Source organism: Aythya fuligula, chromosome 1, assembly GCF_009819795.1.
Source record: "Aythya fuligula isolate bAytFul2 chromosome 1, bAytFul2.pri, whole genome shotgun sequence".
Lineage (NCBI taxonomy): Eukaryota > Metazoa > Chordata > Aves > Anseriformes > Anatidae > Aythya > Aythya fuligula.
In genome coordinates, this window is record NC_045559.1 from 78,266,127 (window position 1) to 78,288,464 (window position 22,338).

The 22,338-nt window shown below is 42.2% G+C and overlaps 1 long non-coding RNA gene across 3 annotated transcripts; it reads right to left on the minus strand.

Annotated features, from left to right (window-relative positions):
* Nucleotides 1-2,985: 2,985 nt before the first annotated feature.
* On the minus strand, nt 2,986-22,326 carry LOC116501091. 3 transcript variants are annotated; one of them, XR_004254366.1, is made up of 8 exons: nt 22,267-22,326; nt 21,769-21,930; nt 18,885-21,042; nt 6,305-6,363; nt 6,023-6,082; nt 5,337-5,592; nt 4,245-4,333; nt 2,986-3,837 (listed from the first exon to the last, which is right to left on the minus strand). It is a non-coding gene; the product is annotated as an uncharacterized LOC116501091 (long non-coding RNA). The 3 variants fall into 3 exon arrangements; XR_004254365.1 differs by lacking the exons at nt 2,986-3,837; nt 4,245-4,333 and having other exon boundaries at nt 4,967-5,592; XR_004254368.1 differs by lacking the exons at nt 2,986-3,837; nt 4,245-4,333; nt 6,023-6,082 and having other exon boundaries at nt 4,967-5,592.
* Between the last annotated feature and the right edge of the window lie 12 nt (nt 22,327-22,338).

A 22,338-nucleotide genomic window follows, 5' to 3' on the forward strand; every position in this document is an offset into this window, starting at 1 on the left:
GTACTTGTTTATCCTTATGGGTCCCTTCCAACTGGGGATATTCCATGATTCTATGTGGTGGAGGAGGATACATAGAATCATTATTGTTGGAAGAAACTTTTGAGGTCATCTTTCTAGGCGGTGGTGGAGGAGGAGGTTTTGGAGGAAGAGGTGGTTGTGGTGGTAGAGGAATTATTTTTAGACCTGTGGTACCATGAGTTGGACTTGATGATCCTTTGTTGTGGGTTTACATGGCATGGTTTTGGTAGCAGGGGTCCATAGGGGTGGTTTCTGTGAGAAGGATCTAGAAACTGCCCTATGTTTGGTAAGGGCCCCATTGTTTTCCAGATCTGAGTCACTAAGCGATGTTGTTTTGCACCTCTGTGAGAGCATATTTAAGGCAGAAAAAAAAAAAAACAAAAAACAAAAAACACTGCACCACGCAGCAGCTGGAAGAGTGGGAGGAGTGAGAAACAGCCTTGCAGGTGCCAAGGTCAGTGTAGAGGGAGGGGGAGAGGTGCTCCAGGCGCCGGAGCAGAAGTCCCCTGCGGCCTGTGGTGAGGACCATGGTGAAGCAGGATGTCCCCCTGCAGCCCATGGAGTACCACGGTGGAGCAGGGTTCCACGCTGCAGCCCGTGGAGGAGACCATGGTGGAGCAGGTGGCCCTGCACCGACGGAGGCTGCCGCCTGTGGAAGACCCCTGCCGGAGCAGATTCTGGGCCGGACCTGTAGCCCGTGGAGAGGAGACCACGCAGGAGCAGGTGACCCAGCAGGAGCTGCTGCCCGTGGGGGAGCCAGGTTGGAGCAGTTTTCTCCTGAAGGATGGACCCTGTGGTACGGACCCATATCTGGAGCAGTTCTGGAAGAGCTGCTGCCTGTGGGAAGCCCACGCCGGATCAGTTCATCAAGGACTGCATCCCGTGGGTGGGACCCCACAGCACAGGGGATGAGAATGACCGAGAAGGAGCGGCAGAGAAGCGCTGTAGACTGACCATAACCCCCATTCCCCTGCATCGCTCGGGGGGAGGAGGTGGAAGAGGGTGGATGGGGAGGAAGGTGCTTTTGGTTTCTTTCCTTTGTTTCTCACTTCTCTAGCTTGTTAGTAATAAGCAATAAATCTTACTATCTCCCTATGCCGAGTCTGTTTTGCCTGTTACAATAATTACTGCATGATTTTCTCATCCTTATCTCAACCTCCGAGCCCTTTTCACATATTTTATCCCCATTCCTCTTTGAGGAGGGGGAATGAGAGAGAGGCTATGGTGGAACACAGCTGCCCACTCGAGAGGAACCACAACATCCTTCTGGGTCCCTTTCGACTGGGATAATTCCATGATTCTATGTGGTGGAGGAGGGTACAGAAAATCATTATTGTTGGAAGAGACTTTAAAGATCATTGTTCTTGCGGTGGTGGAGGAGGTGGTCGTGGTGGTGGTGGAGGAGGAATTTTTTTTAGACCTGTGGTACCAAATATTGGACTTGACGATCCTTATGGGTCCCTTCCAACTGGGGATATTCCATGATTCTATGTGGTGGAGGACGATATCTAGACTCATTATAATTGTATCTAACCTTCAATATCATTGTTCTAGGCGGTGGCGGATGAGGCGGTGTTGGTGGTGGAGGAGGAATTTTTTTTAGACCTGTGTTACAAGGAGTTGGTCTTGATGATCCTTATGGGTCCCTTCCAACTGGGGATATTCCACAATTCTATGTGGTGGAGGAGGATATATAGAATTATTATTGTTGGAATAGACCTTCAAAATTATTGTTCTAGTTACTGGTGGTGGAGTACGGAGGTGGTGTTTGAGAAGGTGGTGGTGGTGGAGAAGGAATTTTGTTTAGACCTGTGATACCATGAGTTGGACTTGATGATCCTTATGGGTCCCTTCCAACTGGGGATACTCCATGATTCTATGTGGTGGTGGAGGATACATAGAATCATTATTATTGTATCTAACCTTCAATATCATCGTTCTAGGCGGTGGTGGAGGAGGCGGTGGTGGTGGTGGAGGACTACAAATGTCCATAAGGGTTTTCAATAATCCATCTTTTCAACCACAAGCAATCACCTTTCAAAATAAAAGTTTCTCAATAAGAGAAATTTATGAGGAATTAAGTGAAAATTTAGAGAAAATGATTAGGAATACCAGGACATTTTCTTTTTGCTGATCCAGCCTTTCCCCGAGGACACTGGTCTTAGAGAAAGCACAAGAGTAGATGAGTTCCCAGGGAGGAATATGTGAGAACCCTGGGATACTGCTATTCATCTGGGAACTGGTTACTTCTTTCAAGACTTGGTTGTCCAGAATCAGAAGTGAAAATGTCATGCCAAAAGGTCAGTCACTGACAGATAGGGGGAACCAGAGCAAAGACAAAGTAGAAAACTGACATGGCAACAGTTTGGAGAAGGGAATGGTTGCAGGTGCCAATGCAAAAGGGTGTTGAGTGTAGTTTAGGTGATTTATTTTGGTTTTAGCAGACATAAAATCAGATTAAAAGGGAAAATAAGATGCACATTGTTGTTTCATAGTTGATTTTTTCTGAAGGTGCACCTCTATGGCACTACTGCTCTGACAGCAAGCCAGTTTAAGAGCTTTCTGTCCTTACCTGACCCCAACAGGTCCCTCCTACCTCTGAGCAACAAATTGTTAGCATCTGTTCCTACTCTCCCTTGTTCAGCATGGGACTGGTTATGGCTGGCAGCTGCACAGACAGCTGGGTGTCTGCATCTAAGAAGGCACTGGTATGAGACTGGGGGAATGTGAGGAAAAGGGTGACACTGGAAAAGGGAACCTCTTAAACTGAGTCTGTGGCAGAGGACTTTGTTTTGGAACCCCAGCCCCACATACTGCAAAGAAAGGGAAGAAAAATGGTCCCGAAGACACCAGGTGGACTGACAGAAAAAGATGGAACAGCCCACAGCTTCTTTCAGGCCAGAAGAAGTTTTGTGCATTAATTCACCTCCATAGGAGGCTGAAATGTTCAGGTGCTAATAAAGCTGTTGGGGAGAATCCATCAGTTCAGCAGTTCACCTGCATCAGCAGGCTGCTGATGGAATCCTGCATGTTTTCCTGCATAATGCACCGAGTCTAATAAAATCCCATGCTGTTTTTACTCTTGATTTAACTTATCATTGACAAAGTCCATTTAAATAAAATCATCATGATTAGGATTCACACCTAAAACATACCTTATTAGCCTATGGCTGTGTCTGCTCTTCCAAAAAGTAAAATAAAACAGAAATAATAATAATTAAATTGTCTGGTGCCAGAAATACATGGTACTACTCTGCCACATTTCTTGTTGTATCTGTGTATGCACAGTGTTGTGCTCACCGTCTTTTCCAGTAGTCCCTTATCTTGCAGAGGCTCTCAGATCAGCAGCTGTACCTATTTTTTTAGTCTAAGAGAAACTGCAGAGACCTGTGACTTCTCAGAGACTGACAAGGTCAGATGAGTTATTTCACACATTCATCTGAAATCATGTAAAAAGGATGCGTTGGAGAATAATTTTCCCTTTGTTGGGTTGGACTTCTTTACTCACACAGGTATTTTTTACCTTCTTCTGTGTATGTGGGCTAACTCTCTAGATATTTATTTCACCTGAAATTATTACGGAGGACCTAATTCAGCCCTCATACAGCAAAACTAAAGTGTAATGAATTAATTACACCGGTATACAGACTTTTGTCTAGGCTCTTTCAGAAACGTTGTATCTTTTTGATGAGCAGTAGCAATCAATCTGTATTGCACCGCTTTCTGTAGAGTATCAGCTACCTTGTGCCATTGTCCCCCGTGTGGCCTTTTCCAGTATTGCACAGAAAACTGGTGAAGAGCTACATAGTCATCCACCTCCTGTAAAGGGAAATTTAACATTCAGCCAGAGGAAGACCAGAAATGAAAAATCAAAGCTGTCTGTAAAATGAAAAATTGCCTTGGATCAAGATAATTTTATTTCCTTCCGACTTTTATTTCTACCTATTTTTGTAATTCTATTTACATTTAAGAAACAATTATCCTGAATAAAAAATATTAATATTTTGACAATAATCTCTAAATAAAACCGGAAAGGTTCAGTCTTTGCAAAGACTGAACTTTGCAAAGAGTTTTCTTGTCTTCCCAAAATGAAATTTCAAGTAACTTGACATTTTTTCGTAGACCAATATATTTTCAGCTATATAGCTCTTTTCAGCTGTAAACTTTCCCAACAGAATTTTTCTAATAATTAAATACTTGCCACCAAAGCTCATACTACTTGTTACCTTCTGCAGCTTCTATATGGTCATCAACTCCAATTTTGTCTCAGCCTCTTTCACCTTCTCATCATGTGAATCTCCAGATCTTAAACTACCTGCAATAAATAGAGCCCTGGTAATACTACATAAAGATTAGACCCAGATCCCTACAACAGATTGCATGCCTATTCTTATTCAAGGGCATCAATAGCATAATATCATCTTAAATCAAGATTTTACCACCAAAGTTGTTGTCTCAGCTAGGATGTGTGGTTGGTTTCAAAATGACCAAGTTTAGACTACCATGCTGATTTCAACAGATAATGGAAAAGCAGGACTAGGGTGGAGTGTATTTGATATCTCAAGCCATTTTAATAGCATGGGAAAAAAATTAATACATTCTTGGCTTGCTTGGTGCATTTGGATCCCTCTTCCTCCATTTACTACAGTTACAACTGCAACAGCAACGTGCGATCTCTGAAAGTGTGGGCACTTATCTATCTATATCTATATAAAAAAGCGGTGTAAATACTGGCTTTTCTGATCTCAGAATTGCATACAGGGTTGACAAGTCAGCAATAACAAGGGTTATAAACCAAACCAAACCACCACCAACAAAAAATTAAATAGGAGGGGGCTCAATGTGAATTCTTTATAATACTGCATTGGGCTGTAGAACTGAGTCTAAGTTTCTCTGTCAAACGTTTATCTACTAGAATTATTAAGTAAATAACATTCACTAAAGAATCATATACAAGATTTAGATTAAGCAATGCTACCAAAGCCAAATGAAAACATAAAAATATGCCCTTGAACATAAATGCCCATTTCAACTGTAAATCTCACCTTTTCCCTTAAAAACAAACAACATGTAGAGTTTTCCTGAAAGGACGGGGCCCTTAAAAACAAATATATATATATATATTAAATTGTAATCATATAGATGATAGGAGAGTGAAAGCCCAGTGTTGGATGTTACATATTGCTATCATGGTGAGTAACCATGATAGCAGTAATAACCCAATTTAAAGAGGTTTTTATCAAGCCTAGAGGTCAGAGTTTAAATGCTCAGGAGCCACTTTATGATGCAATAGTCCCATCCAACCATAATGCACATACCTTGCAGCCTCTGTTCAATTAGACCCCATTTTGATGGGACAACACCATGCTAAGAAACTGTGAAGAAAGAGATTTCAGCTCTAGAAACCCAGAGGCCATCCTTAGGAGTGGGGAAACCGAATGTCGTTGTTTTTTGTTTGGGGGAGGGGTGGTGGTGGTGGTGCTCACACATCTGCCAGTAGGTGAAAAGGAGCAGGAGTTTGATGTACATGTACCCATAGTGGCCTCCTGCCCAATGATTGCATTAGGTGGTCAACTGCGAAATATACAAGAGAAAGCACTTTTAATTACCCATATCACTGAGATACAAAATTAAAAAAGAAAGTGTTCCAGCCCCACCCTGCACTGTGAACCAACAACACTGCAGGTAATACTTCTGTAAAACCAGCCACTGCAAAACTCAGCTCAGTACACTCCTTCCTGCTATAGGGATTAAACATTATAGAACAGACTGTTACATTGTTTTCTAGTTACGTAGTATATATTTCTACTTATAGTAATATGTATCATAGCAAAATTGATATTTATTTTGAGACATTTAATTATAAATAATTGTATTTAAGAAATTCAAAAAAAGGCCTTCAACTTTTCCAATTATTACAAGCAGAGGCTTTCTACAGAAGCAAGAAGAAATACGAGAAAATACATTACAATGAGGAAATGTTTTGGCTGGAATTACTACTTACATGATAGGTGTATCACCACAGTGACCTATCTCCCATATAGTCATTTGAAGTTTCATAACCCTAGTTCAGATTAAATATGAATTAGCTGATTCATTTTTACAATGAATTGCACTGTAAACAACTGTAAAGAACACATTTAATACTATGACTCAATATGCAAAACACCTTCTGCTTTGTGCTACTGGTCAAAGCTTGCTAAGCCTCGCATGTATCTCCAGCAAAGGCTGGTGGTGCAGCCAATAAATGGCCTCACAACTTCATAACCAGGTTTTGGACACTTACTTTTCGCCAAGACTGATGGTTGAACTGGTGAAGGGACCAGGATGATTTGCTTTCAGTAACTGCAACAAGGAGAGCACCACCAATTATATTATGTTTTAAAATAACATCCCATGCCCTCAAAAATAGAAGTCACCAAAAAATTCTCTGCAAATTTTCAGTTTACATGCCCTGCACTTTTAAGGGTTTGGAAACAAGTACTGAGGAGTCCATGAAAGGCCAAAAAGAAAAGCAAAGACCTATTAATAGCCTTGCATGTACTATACAGCAGTTGACAAAAATATACTGGAAATGTTCTGGGGTCTGGAACTGGAAAAAAACTTGCAACCATTGTACAGTATGGAGATCAAAAGCAATGAAAAGAAAAGGAGAGGCAATGCTGTTATCAAATCTTTAATTCCTGGGAATCCTGAGTGGTCAGTATTATGTAAAATATTTATTAAAGATGAATGCCATTCCATGAATAACTTGCATGTATTATGTAAAATGTTTATTACAGATGAATGCCATTCCATGAATAGTTTGCTTGTTGCTTTGTTTGAGTAAAAACAATGCATTTATCCATTGTAAATGAAGTTCTGTCTTCTGCCCAACAGGATGTCTTTAATACCTCAGTCTATAGCCCTTTTCATAAGTAAATTTTCTAAATAAAACACAGCTTTCATACAAACAAGTATATATATAAAACAACAACAACAATGAATGCAGCCCACTAATAGCTAAACAAGAGGGCAAGAAAATAAAATAGAGATGATAAAATGTGATAGAGAACATCTAAACCTGGCCTCTGTCTGGGAGACAACTGTGATTACATAGGAACATGAATTAGAGCTCAGGTGTATGTCCCTCTGAGTTAAACCAACTGGCACACCGCTCTTGGCATGATCCTATGCTCTTTCCTGCTCTCACAAGCACACACACACCAGTTACAGTGCTGTTGCTTTGGCTCTCCCACTCCAAGTCTCTCTTCTGCATACTGCAAGATCATTAAGAAGTACCTGTGCCTACAAAGACAGGAACAAAGACCAAAGTTTTCCTAAAGGCAAATCTTCTGCCATCTTTTTTTTTTTTTTTTTTTTTTTGTTCCCTCAATATTAAAAGGTAATCAAATAAGCTAGAAGATTGAGTAAGCAAGACTGAATTCTTGACACTTCTGGAGTGGCAGGAGCAACAGCACAGCATCCCTGCATACTTATTTTTAAAGGACAGCAGATGCCCATTTCCTGTTGCATATACTGGGCTAGGGTAGAACGGATCAAGAGGGAACATTTAAGCAACTGAAAAAAAAAAAGGCATCATCCTTAACTTTCAGAAAGTTATCTCTGCACTAGGGGACCTTTCTTGAATCTAGGTCCCATCTTCAACTGTTTCTTAGCTATATTGAAGGGTCAGAAATGTAACTTTAAAATGTGAAGACCTATCTAAATCATTAGATGGAATAAATAAATTATTTATTCCAGCATTTTCCACTTTCCGTACACAAACCCTTCTCTGTCAAGCTCCTCATTCACCTTGCATGCACAGATTTGGAGACTACAACAGTATGCATAGATGTGTTTATATATAAATTCTATAATAATATATCACTATATCATATAATACCCAACATAGTAATATGACACTGGATAGTCTATCCAATAAGTTAATCTGTCCATTTGTTTACACACAGTGATTTTTATGGTTAATTAAACTGCAGTTATGCACACATAAATTCCCTTCCCCTCTAACTAAACAAACATGCTTTTTACAGAAACCACATCATCTGTGTTCCCTGGATGTGTTGTTTCAGATTCTGACTTGCTCATCATTTTCTCCTCTTGGCTTCTGTCTTTTTGGTTTTAGTACTTCATCATTTCTATCCCTATCCCTTCCTGAAGACAAACTACAAAATCATAGGAGTCAAAATGCTGGTTTTTGAAACCCCTGTTCTTACAGAAGGATATCTTATCATCACATCCTCATCTTGAGCAAAGATTAACAATATTAAAAATGAAAACGTACAAGAATACAAAAAAAAAAAAAAAAGTTACTTAGAAGCAAGAAGTCTGACATAAACTGAGAACAAGCCATCCAAAAAAGCAAGAAAAGCCCCCTAGTCAAATATTAAAGAAGCATTTCTAGTGCATGATTCACCTACTCCAAAAGTAGACTTATGAAATATGCCAGCTGAATAACGGCCTGCCTAACAGTGTCCATTTCTCTCCAGTGACTCCAGCCTGGCCCAGAACTCAGAGGCACCCATTTTGCAGATGCTGAGATGTGGGCAGATGAACCCCAGCCCTAGTCTTCAGCTGGGATGCCTCAAACACAGTCCAGTTTCTGCAGAAATTGCTCCACAGACGTAGACTCATGATGGAAAGGGAGTAGAGCTCTCCCTGGTTCCTTTGGTTGCTTGCCCTCTTCCAGCCTTGTCAAAGAAAAACATTCAAGGAGAGCTGCTGTAGCAAGCTGACAGAGCTCTTACATACCAGCCCTCCCCTCCAGAACTGAGAGGTTTTGGAAGCAGTGGAAAAGGAGAATTAAAGATGTTTTCCCTACCCCATCTTCCCTGTGAATACAGAGTCACTCTGCTGTTTCTTCTCTGCTTTTGCCTCAGCCAAAAAGACATTTCTCCTAAATTTTCTTTATGTTCATATTTCTAGATATGTTCAGAATGACCCAGAAGCTTCAAAATCAGAAGAGAGTTCAAAAGCCCTATTTGATCTTTATTAAAACACATATTTTCATATTTAGTGATTGATATCATTATATATTTTTTACAGACTCATTGTTTTTTCTGTAGTTTCTTGAGAAAATAAGGCCTCTTTTATCACACTGCCAGTCCCTGATTAGTCAATTAGAAACAAACCAACTCATTTAAAAAACATAACAAACATGCAGAGGAATCAAAGATGAGCATGTTTCTATAGCTGGCTACAGCAGAAAGCTCATGCTCATATCCCTGTGGGAGGATGAGCAATGAGAGGCTGGCCCTTACACATTTTGTTTGACAGCTTCTGTGATATCTTGTCCAGGGAACAGCTCAAAATATTTGGTGCAGGGACACCAAATCTACTGGGAACATGGAAGGAATGTAAAGATGGTTTGGGGGAACAGGGAATGCTAATAAGCCTCTTTTATTACAGCAGTAGGCTGAAACTAAAAACCAACAAGAGAGAATGTGCTGCTTTTATAATAAATATTAATGGCAATATTAGCCACAATGAGCTAACTATATTCTTTTAGTGGCGTTGGCTGAGACTCTAAGGATGTGGTTCTGTACACAGCCTGTACACAGGTTCTGTAAACAGCAGGTTGCCCAGTGGAGCAGCTGATGCAAGGACTGCCCAGAGCCAGCCGTGGGACTGAATAACCTGAGTGCAGTCTGGGACCTGCTGCCTCTGAAAGGATGGGGAGAGCATCTAAGGAGAGACAGTGACTTCTCACAACCTGGGAACCCAGGACAAGAACCAGAGAGCCAGGACGCCCAGCATCTGGCAGGGCTGGGGCATAACCGGAGCAAGTCACCAACATGTTGATTCCTGCACCAGCGTGGCTCGGGAACCTGGCAGCTGTGCCCCCAGAGACACTGCTGAGACTGTAGAGGGGGCAGCAAACAGCCTGGCTGGTCCGGGCACAGGAGAGCATCTGCAGCAATAAGAGATGTTGAAAACAACCTCAGAGGAGAGTGGAGCCAGGTTTGTTTAGTCTGAAGAAGGGAAGGCTCGAAGTAACACAGGAACTGATAATGCAGTTCCAGTATATGAGGGGCTGCTGTGAAGGATGGCAGAGATTGTGTTGCTGGAAGGACAAAGATAGGATCTAATCAGGTTAGCTTTCAGGGGAGAAAAGAAAGGGAAAAAGAAAAAAAAAAAAAAAAAAGGCTCTATATTGCAAAAACTTTCTCTGAGTAATGCAGCACTGGAATGGATTACCTAAGGAGGTTGTGAAACCAGCTTCGCCGGAAGTTAAAAGAAATTACGCAAATGTCACCATGCTCTACCAGCAGAGGACAGCCTCCCACACTGTTCCTCAGCCTCTGCAAATTAAAGGGCCATCTAACATTTCCAACCCCACTCCTCTAGCCCCCAGAACAAACAAACAGAAAACAAAAACAAAAACAAACAAACAAAAAAAACAAACAAACCAAAAAAACCCAGCATCCATACCTATCATTAGGATCATTAAATATCTGGGTAATAAAAAAAAAGTTTAGCATTTAGGTAAAATACTAGTTTTACAAAGCTTAATTTCAGTAATTTCAGTAGTATGAATAAAAACATTTAAATTCAAAATATTGTTAAGAATAAAAAAAAAAAAAGAAAGAAAGAAAGAGAGCAAGAAATGCCTTGCAGTTCTTGAGCATGTAAATGCTGGCAAGATTTTTCACCTCCATTTATTACACAGGACATCTTAATAGCAATACAAATAAATAAAATACACAGAGAGGTGTTAAGGAGGTTTTCTTGAGCTGCTACCTCAGTATCTATCTTGAAACATCTAACCAGATGCTGAGTTCAGTCTGGCCTTTCACCACCAAATGTTCCCAATAACTCCAATAAGCTTGGCCAGCCAACTTGCTAATACTGATGATACAATTGGTTAGGGCTATATGCTGACTGGGGAGGCTGCTGGCAGTCCCTGGCTGATGATGCTAGGAGGTGTTTCTTTGTCTATCTTATACAAATATAAGCTACCCCTACACTGCCAAATCATTACTTCTGATGGGAAATAGGCTTTGTACATGTCTGTTGGCACACAGCATAAAAAGTCCTGTGGGACATGAGAATTCTGGGGAGTGTGGTATGGATTGCACTACAAGGCTCCATCCACAGAACCAGCACTGTCCATGCTTAACCACAGCTTATAAGCCTTTCTGAGTCTGAGATAACTCGGTGGGCAACCATTCTGGTGCATCTCCAGCCATACCAAAAACTTCTGGCTCCACCAGGGCGCATCAGCTTGGGCTCTTCCAGACTCAGGATGACTCTGAAATAGTCTAGATATATTCCTGCTCATAATCCCTATCAGGACAAGATGGGCCTTCTCAGAGTCAGCTCTGGTACCTCTGCACATCAGGGACAGAGCATCCACAGACTGGATAAGCTACTTAGAGGCATTAAAGGATTGACCATATCAAGCACTGAAAGAGAACTTTGAATGTGCAAAGCCACATACAGATAATATCTAATGAGGACATCATACTTTTGCAAAAGAGACTGGGAAGTAAGATTTATTATTTTGATTTATGATGAAAATACATGCCTAGAGAAGGGGAAGCACACTCATCTACCATTCTGTAGGTGTGGGGCCAGTTCTTAGCTTTGCTTTCCAGGCCTGATAGGCTACTTTGTGCAAGTCTCTTCATTCACCACCTTCTTCCCCATCTCAGTTTTCCCCACTGCGGCATGCATCTGCTACTAAGAAGCACTCTATAAAACAAAAAATTATGATGAAGGCTATCAAACGTGGGAGATGGTGGCAGATAGAAGAGGAGAACCCATGAATGCCAGCCTGCAAGCTCTCTGCTTGCTTCTGTCAGTCTTTGAGCCCAGAACCCCTCAGCTGAAGGACTGATTCATGGCTTTCACGCTTATAAATGCTGTTCTCCATGTGGTGTTTGTCTGTTTGGGGAAGGAATTATATCTAATGTTTTTTGGTAGTGGTGGGTTTTTGGCCTCTGTTCCAGCTGATGATGAAGTTACCTCAAATGACTATAATGAGAACTATCATCTAAGAATTTGTATGAAAATTAACACATTTTAACCTTTACATTCACCAACAGGGAAACCAGATGGGACAAAAAACCCTTAGAAGCTGTGCCTTTTTTGGTGGGAATTCTGACCTGACTTAACATCAGCTGGTTCAAGCTGGAGAGAAGCCCTACTTCTGTGCTCCCTGTGGGAAGAGCTGGAGCCAGGATTCATCACTCACTCAGCATCACCTAACACACTTCAGCAAGAAATCAACAGTTGAACAGAGCATGGTCACTGCAAGTCCTGCAGGGCAGGCCTTGACTGCACCAGAGATGGGATAAAGGGAAAGATATCCAAGCAGCTCCGGGGGATCTTGCAGGGAATATGAGGCACAACCCCAAACACTACTGACGACAATCTAGTATTGCTTCACTATAGTGGGGTAACAATGGCTGGAGGTTGAGTGCCTTACTAAGATGATGGGCTTTGAGAGATCATTTTGGTTTTGTGAGAATCACTAATGACAGAGGAGGAGATTCAAGAAATGGAGAACCTTTATGTATTGAGAGAGAAAAAGAGGTAAAAAAGCAGATAGTTGTGTGGAGTCAGAACCACAAAGCAGGGTATCAGCCATATTGAGATCTCTGGGTATTAAGAGAGTATCTGGGCAGTGGATTGACATTTAACTTGGTTGTCTGGAGCACCTGTCCAAAACAGAAAGAAGGCAACTTTATCCTTGTTCTGTTCTGAGGAAGCATGACATATTCTGGAATTATTATAAATCATTGTTTGCACTATATTAGTCATTGTAAGCTGTAGCTGTGAAATACTTCAAATCCAAGACCATGCAAGACCATACACAGTTTGTTTACCTCACCTTTTGTCCCTTCACAGAAATAAAGTATTTAGACTTCTTATTCACCAACTAACCATTGTAACAAGCTAACCTTTGAATAACTTTTGTCTTAATTTCTTTTTGCTCTGTGATGGTTTGGGAACTGCAATTCATCCATCCCAGGTGATGTTATAACTTCAGAAGAGACTCTTCACTGAGATAAATGCATGACAAGCACACGACACAGATGTGGTCTCTACCAGTTTACAATTTAAGCTTTGAATGTAATGTACCAAGTTTTTTTTGTTTGTTTGTTGTTTTTTTCCACCTAAGGTAGAAAAAACACTTTTTTTTTTATAAGTTCATTCGGCTTTTATGTTTTATTTGCAGTATTATTCTTGTGCCATTCTTAATTAAATGCAAAGAAAACTAAAAATATCACACAGTGAGAATCACATAAAGGCTCTTTTTGTGAGTTAAGGACAAAAGCTTGCTTCATGAAAACTGTGCCTTTGCTTATATAAAACAATCCCACTTCAGTCTGCCTTCCCATCAATAGCATCATAGCTCCACACAAATGATACTTACCCACCACTGTGTGGATGGTTGTATTTCTCTGAAAGCTCACTTTGAGAGGTCTACTTTGAGAGCTCTACTTTGACAACTCACCAACTACTATTCTGTAACACCCATCATATGGGAAAGGTTTCGTTTTCCATACTGAGGTATTCGGGTGAGAGGCACTGGGAATCCTCGGGTGGTATAAAATGCTAGGCTAGAGATAAGGCTAGAAGAAGGAACATAAAGGAATTAATGTACTATATCCTTATCAAGCATCACCTTTGATTGCTCTAATGCTGGAACAGTCATGGCTCAAAATAATGTATTTATCTAGCAGAACTAAAGGACTTCCCCCATCCTTCTCTTAAAACTAATTGTCAATACACTGGTCCTGGGAGATTTAGAACTGGTAATACTGTGGAGAAGTACATCTTACTCTCTATAAGGGACTGACTGTCAGTAGGAGCTTGAGTTGGATGAAATCTGTAGACTAGGCTAGAAGCTGATAAAATAGGAGATGATGTGTTGCCTGAACTGGCTTCTAAAAAATTGTCCCTGGCAACTTTAAGGATGATAGTATGTTGGGCCAACATTGTGGAGTGATTTCAGTAAAATGCCCGGACTTTTCTATCACTAAACATGCGGGCTATTAAAGGATTAATATTAAATCTGGGGCCCTCAGGAAAGCCAGCATGGGTGGCATAGCTGGGTTTTGGTCTTGTGCTACCATGAGCCAGAAGAAAATATATATTTTTAAGGCCTAACAAGGCCACTGATATTAAGGATCAAACGCTGTGTGAGAGCTGGGTTAGAGCAAGGGTTTGGTCCCACAGAAGGTGTCTGTGACCAGCACTGTACTCTCAACGTAGATCCCACCAAGTTATATTAGGCTGGGCCAACACAGTGCACATGTTTTGGTAAGTATAGCATTAATCTCATTCCAGTGTTTGGAGCAGGGCGAGGATTCATCAATGTATGATGAGGATTGGATGCTGAGGATGGCAGGACAGGGTGGGAGACAAATGGCCAACCTTGGCCCTACTTTGGTAGGGTAAGTGAGGAAGAGGGATCAAGCAAAGCCCAGGGGAGAATGTTTTCTTTTCTTCTTGTCAGGAATAGAGATAAACCATTGTGCTACAGGAGAGGGTATTCCAGGCAGTAGGATTTGCTTCCTCTGCCCAACAACCTCTCTTAAAGACAGTTTATTTAGGCTAAACCTAATCATCCTGTCCACACACACAGAGCAAGCAGCCAGTCTGTAGCCCCACACATCTTGCTGCTGATGTGAAGCAGCATGACTCGTGCACCCAGCTGAACAAGGGGTTCTCAGTTTCTTCTGTGGCTAAAATCATGGAGGCTTTATTTTTAAAAAGCTGAAACTATAATAAAATGGTAGGTCTTTCTTGACACTTTCACAGAAAGCCTTAATAGTAATGTAGTGCAACTGCTTGCTCAAACCTAACACAAAACATCTGCAGTGGCTAAGGAGGAAAAAAATTTAAACCTGCTTCATCAGTATATGGGAGCATGTCTGAAAGTATGATTATTTGTGTTAATGCTACCTCACCTGACTGCAGGGAGAAGACAGCATCAGGAACAGCTTCCCAACAGAGGGCACTATGTCATTACATATAGAAGCTGAGAGGTCACTCTAGGACTGCCTCTCATGCAAAGACACTGAGTGGGGAGGAAGGCATATTTCAGCTTTGTTTGTCCTCTTTCGTAAAAGCTAAGCTTGTGAAAATTCACGTGTTTACATCATTAAAAACTACACTATTGTGCATAATTATATGCACCCAAAAAAAGCCAAACCAAAAGCTTCAAGCCCTTCATCCATTTCTGAATTCTGAATTTCTATAATTTTAAGTGCTTGTTTTTACAGCCATTCAAGATTCTCTTAATCCAAGTCAGGGACTTCTGTGTGCAATTCTTTAACTGGTAATCATCTTTATAGATGCATGGGACAGGTTAATTTGTTTGTGGGCTGGATTTTTTGTCTAGCCAGTGGCAGGAAAGAAAGCAAAGGACTGGTCTGAGCAGCGAGCAGCACTGACTTACACCACAAGCAACAACACTTAGATGGGCATTATTGCATGAGGATACAAGCTGGGAAGAAGCATCTTCTTAGCACTGTGGTTTCTGAGTGAACAAGAATGGGCAGGATGGAGTTGAGGCAGAGGCAGTGATGCCGTTTCAACCACAGGGGAAGGCTTTTGAATGCCATCCTCCCTTTGCTGTGCATGATAAGGCACTAGAGCCACCCGCCTGGGTAAAATCCTGTATGCATACCCGTGCAATGTTTCCTGTATCCAGCTCCAAGGCAGCATGTTCCCTTTCACGTTAAACCAATCAAGCTATTTGGCAAGCCCCTCCACAACTTGCTTTTCCTTTCATTTTCACATTCCACGCTGGATTCTGCTGAGGTTCTAACTATACAGTGCACTGTTTGAGCAGCTTTGGCTAACACAAAATGACCTGCAGTGGTGTGACATTGTCTGTATCTCACCTCTCACTTACAATAATTTATTTCTAGGGCTCACAGCCAACCTCAGGATATCTGGCCTACCTAAAAACAAAGATAGCAGGAGGGAGAAGTTTCCTAGTTGTTCTGGCAGCAAATGAATTATTTGTTAGCATCCATTTTACAGAGGACCTGGAGTGTTATAGACATGCATCTAATAAGTTACTGCCTCAAACACCCATTTATATAAGAAAAGTACGGACAAAGACTCTGAGAAAGTTTTTGTGTTGGCAGCAGAGAGAAAGTTCTCAAGAGACCCAGCAGTATTCTGCTGGGCTTCTGAAAGGATCCTAAGGGAAGGAAAGGAAAAAAATGGCTGTGATTGTGGATCCTCTCTGATTAGGCTTTTTTTTTTTTTTTTTTTTTTTTTTAACTTCTCAGGAAATAAGGAAAACACTAGTGTGTGAGGTCCAGGTAAAGGTCAAGGCCATTAGAGGATGTGATCCAGCACTTAAACCTACATATGTAGGTGAGAGAGAGAGAGGTGTGTATCGTGGGCTGGGAAGCAATTTACTTCTCCAAGACATAGCAGTAGGACTCTGATTCATGTCTGTACAGGGATGCAGCTGGGTCCAATTCAAGCAGTCACCTGTACAGCTGTCCTCCCTGTCCCTGTCCTGCCACCACACAGGCAGGGTGGCTGGACATGACATGGTAAATTCCAGTTTGCTCGTTTGCTGATGGGCCTGCTAGCAAAAATTTCTGCAGACCCTCTCCATTCCAAGAGGCCAAGTTTAAAGGTACTTCATCCAGACAGTCTGCAGTAGGATATAATTCTTAAATCAAGGATCAAGAGCCCTGCAGAAGCAATGAGAAGCATCAAGTGCTATAAAGTATTGAGTCTACGAATTACAGCCAGATAGTCTGATGGATGAAGCTCCAGAAGAAAATGAGCACATAAAAGCAAAGCTATCAGGAAATTAGTCTCCAGTTGAGGAGAAGCAACACTCAGGATGGGGCTGGATTCCATTCAGACTCCTACAGGGACATCACCACAGCCTCACTGCCTTGGCCAGGCTTTATGATATCCTTAGGACTTTTCCCCACATATCTCATTCCTGCATCTCTGCTGCAGCCTCACACCACTAACAGCAACACTGCTATAGATCTCTGAAGGCGGTATCTAAGATCAGCTAAGGATCTGGGGGTAAAAGACAGCTTTTTGCATTCCTCCTGCATTTCAGAATCACAAATGAAGAAGAAATGAAGAGCGCAGCAGGAAACCCAGGGCTGCACCTTTGGCCTACCCAAACCTCCCTGGGAACTGCACTGTAGTATTTCAGATGCCTGACAGGGACAAGCAATAATCAGAGTATCCTTTGCTTGTAGTGAGCCAGTGAGGAGAAAGATTTCCTCAAAACTGTAACTGAGCTAGAAATTGCCTATGTCATTTGGCATAAAGGAACAGTTGTTTGAAAATGTTTGCATAACTAGCTTTTGTTAAGCTTTTCAAAATTTGTTTATGCTCTTCGTGGATAGTAAGACCAATGCTGTGCACTCTAAATTCCCAGGAATTCACACTTTTGACGATGGAGTAGAGGTAATCCTATAAAATGCTTTCCTATCTTTCTCCTTGTCTGACTCCCTGTTACCCAACAGAGAAATTTTGCCTCCATAATGCATTTCTGTCCTTTTAGAGGCCTCTTAGTAATATGTGGCACTGTTTTTAACCTGTTTTTGCTTTTGGGATCCTTGTTTACAGATACTGCCTTGTATTTCTTAGTTACCTTTTGTGGACCATGGGCTTACCATGAGCTTTTCAGGTAGCCCATGGACATCCTGATGTGCGTGGACAACAGAAATGACTGCAATAATCTTACTTAATGGAAGACACCTATACTGATATTTAGTGTGAAGTGCCAGAGAATGCCCTGCCCTCTTTGCTGTTCTTGGTCATAAACCATCTTTTCCTTGCACTGGTTGCAGGTTTACATTCTGGAAAAAAAAATATATATATATATACACATGTATCAAATACTTGTTAGTTACCTATGGGAATACTTCCATATAGATCTCCATATATTAGTCAGGTAGGAACATGGCTTGAAAAGCAATACTCTATGGAAAGCAGTGTGATGCAATATTGAACTAGGTACATCATGTGTAATTTTTGTAATGTTAGCTGAGGAAAATCTTCCTAAAAATTTAAAAGCTCACTACTATTTCACTGGAAATGAAGTCACTAAGTTGCCAAACATTACTGGAAAACAGGAAACAGTTGGCTTTGATGACAGTATATATCATCAAAGGCTGTGTAATTGCTTCAGAGAACATATAAGTATAGTTCCCTTTTTATTTCCCCAATATTTACTTAAAGATATTCTTGGGTATTCAAGTCCATATTTTATTTATCTGGAATAAAAAGATGTTTACCTGAATTAAACTAAACTTTAAGCTATTCCTTTCTGTCTTTTAAAATGTTACATAAGAAAAGAAATGCAAAGTTTTAGGCTACACTTTGCTGTAGCTAATCATAGGAAATCTTATGTAGGAGATATGTTGCAGGGATTATTTTTTTTAAACATACTGTTATGAACTTCACAGTGGCTTGGCATGTTCTCTGCTCAACTGACAATATTTGCATAGTGACCACTGATGCTAATTTGCTTGGTTTTGCTACTAGAGGCTGGCCATTCCTAGCTCCAATTCAAACAAAATCAGGAAAAGTCAAGGAAACCAGCATTTGTACATATGAAGCCAACACACAAGCATGAGCCCTGACATGAGAAGTCATTTTCCTTGACACTCATCTGGATTGCAGCTGCAAGAGCTGCAGCTATCATTGTAATCAGGAAAGCTCCTCAACCTCCACCAGGCCCCAGTCCATTTGCAAAAAGCAAAAACCACCTTTTTGCCTTTTAAAGCAGGCAGTAGCTTATAATCAAGGGAATTGCTGGGCAACATCAGGGCTAAATGGATGTACCTAAATAAAAATACATTTTTGCCAGTTTATGTGGCTGACACACATGGAGACTCCAGCTGAGCCCTTACCCTCATGCCTCTAATAGCAGACTTTGTCTCTGATGGTGAATCTGAAGATTTGTCTATCTGTTTAAAGTTTCTTGGCAGCACCTGTAAGAAAGTGGGTTTTAGCAAGTAATCCATTTAGGGCAATAGTTTGCACATCAGACACAAATATTATAATGCTATAAATGCTACTATAAAAGTAAGTGACAAAATCAAAGCTCAAAATACTGTTCCTTCCTATCTGCTGTCACAAAGGGAAATCAGAGTATGATACACACCTAAATCTGAACTGGGGAGGCTCAAACCTGTATTTCTGAGAGATGATTTACATACAGAAACAGCTTAATATTCCATTGCATCCTTTCTGCTGAGTGAATCCAAAAGAATAGCTACAGAAATCTAGATGTAATCCCTGTCAATATAACTAAGGCTGTATTCGAGATAAAAAAGCTGAATGAACTGTACAAATCTGAACATTTTATTCCCTTTTACTCCAGCATTTGCTCTAGCTCAGTAATGTGCTAGCACCTACAGAAATAGTAAGAGCATGGGACCTGTGGCACCAAAGCTGAGCTGAGGTCTGGAAGACTGCATTTCTCACAGTGTGCTGGAGAGGGGTCTACGGAAATAAACTGCACAGGATGGATGCTAGGACTCTGCTAACCAGAAAGCAAACAACAAATAAGGAGCAGGAGGATATGTGGCTCTTTTTTTCTTCCTGGAGTAAAATGAATGTGCTGGGTACTCAGGTGGTGCAGTCCAGCATTTGGAGGACTGAAATGGGACATGATGCTTCTCAATCCACCCGGCACGTTTCTCTTTTATACTCTCTGTCCTGTTTCCCACTAATGCTGGCTCTCAACTTTCACCACAGAGCTCATCAGCTATGGCTCTACTTGCCAAAAATGTTGAATCACTGTATCTCATCCTCCTACAGATGAAGGATTGTTCCCAGCATGCGGCAGGACCTCTCCTGCTCACACTGTGTGGTGTTCCAGATGTGCAGATATTCTAAACAAACAAAACCCCTTTCTTTTACCATGAAAGCGGTTAAACTGGCACAGGTTTCCCAGAGAAGTTGTGGAGTCTCCACCCCTGGAGATATTTAAAACCCTACTGGACACAGTTGTGGCTACTGTGGCACAGCAGCCTATTCCAGTTGACCCTGCTCTGAGTGGGGTAGATGATCTCCAGAGGTGTCTTCCAATCCCAGTGATTCTGTGAGTCTGCAGCATACCTATCACCCACTGACCTTTCCTCCATACCACTAAGGGAAGAAGTACCTTAATGGCATTTCAGGAATTTTCATGGGTCCACATGGAAGTTAGGAGCCCAGTTCCCATGGAGTCAGGGAAGGAAAGCTGGCCCATAGAAGGACATAGATACTGTGATACTGAGAGCTGCATGTTATGACTTTTAGGCACTTCTCCCCACTAGGTAATCCAAAACTTAGACACTCAAATTTCCAGTGCAATGGGCAGGGAAAGCAAGGTACCTCAGGATATGATTCACAAAAGCAAATAAGAAAAGTGCCTCTGGAGCTGCTGGAGGTGCCAAGAAGAAGGGTAAAGGTTAAGCCATTCCTAAACAATACATCATCCTTTTCTAGAAGACAGAGGTGCCATTTCCCATCCAGCATTCCTAGTTCCAGCTCACTGCCAGCTGCTAGGAGCTTATAAATGCAGTGGGAAGAAGCATCACCTGTGTATGTAATGGCCCAGAGTTTTGCACACCAACCCACGAAACACCTGATGCAGAGCTGATTTCCCCAGTCTCTTGACTTCTGGGAATTTAAAGCATCCATTTCCTCCCAGCTGACTTCAAATGCAGTGGTATGGAATAGGTGTATTAACTGCAGAAGCTGTTCCACTATGATAAAATTATTCATCCATACAAGCAAAGAAAAGCATTAGCTGAATCAGAAAGCAGTAGCTAGCACAAATACAATTTTGTAGCTGGCTGAGTAGGGCTTCGAGCATGCCACTTGTGGGGGCAGTTTTCCTGCCTGGGAGATCCCACATAGGCAAGGGAGAGTTGAGGAATGCCCAAGTGTGGGCTACAGGGTTTCTCCAATTCCACGTCAAGCTCCTCCTCTTTTGCTCCAGTGTCCAGGTGGGTACACATCAGCAGCCTCATGAAATTATTAGGAAAAAAGATTCAGGTAGGAGATGGCACTGGATATCTACAGAAGGAGACAGAAAACGTAATATAGGTAATTCCTTCCTCACTCACTTGTCTAGCGTAATTCTTTGCTCCCTCTGCATCCATTGCAAAAAAAGATCTAAACTGCGTTTAAGAGAATTCTCACTAAATCCTGTACCCCTTTAAGCAAATCCAGGTATCTGTGCAGCAAGTAATAAAACCAGGGCAGTGGAGAATCAAGCAACCTATTTTGTCATGAAATGAAAAACCCACGTTTTCCAAATTTGCCCCTTCTTTTATGATCACAACAATCAGCTGTTTCAGGGCACTGAGTAAAGAAAGGCTGAAATTAGTGCTGTTTCACTTTGTCCTGCTACTCCCAAACTCACAATGTTTTGTACCTAGTTGTCCTCCCCTTTTCTTCTGCTTTTATTTATATCTTTTCTCTGCTGGCCTCTGTCCTACTCTGCCAAGTCAGGGAAACCTCCCTACAGACTGTCTGTCCCTATGGCTACAGTCAAGCTGGCAGACAGGGAAAGAACTTCTTTTACTGGGAACTGATATGCTGTCCCCTTCCAGTACACAGCTGAGCACAACAACCAGAGAAAGTCTTTACACAGCCGGGGTTTCTCGGGATATTTACCTGTGTACCTGGGAGGACAGGATGCCTGAGAATGGCTGCTTCTGACTTCTGGTAGCACTCTGAGAGTTTTTCCACACAAATTCTGCACATTTTCTTCTGAATTCCGCGGTTTAAGTCACTTACCTTAATCTGACAATCCAGGACACGATGTCGGGATCTCTGAGGTCTGAACCCTGCCCCACGCTGCGAGGACACCTCTTCTGGTACCCGGTGCTGTCCTTAAAACCCTGGCTGCCTGGTGGGGGGAGGAGGGAGCGGAAGGGTTCAGGCGTGCAAAAATAAAGACTGGAAGAGAGAAGAGAAGAGACGCGGGTAATGAAGATGTGTCTGGGGAGAGAAAAAAAAAAAAAAAAAAAAAGGCACAAACAACTAGTCCCTATTTCTGGAGCCGGTCGGGGAGACGGATCCCGGGGCCAGGTCTACCCGCTGTGCCGCCGCCCGGGAGGGCGTGAGGCGCCTTCTCCCCCCGGAGCCCGTCGCGGAGCGCAGCCCGAGCGCAGCCCCGCCGCCGAGCTGGCTCCGGCGGCTCTGCCCGCGGCCGGCCCGGCCCCGCACGCCAATCAGGGCGGCCCGCCTGCCTTCCTGTAGGTGTGCCCGGCTCACCTGCGGGCCGCCACATACCTGCGGGCCCGGGGCGAGCAGCGACGCCTCGGCCCGGGCAGCGGGGGGCAGCGACACCGGCGGCGCCGGGGG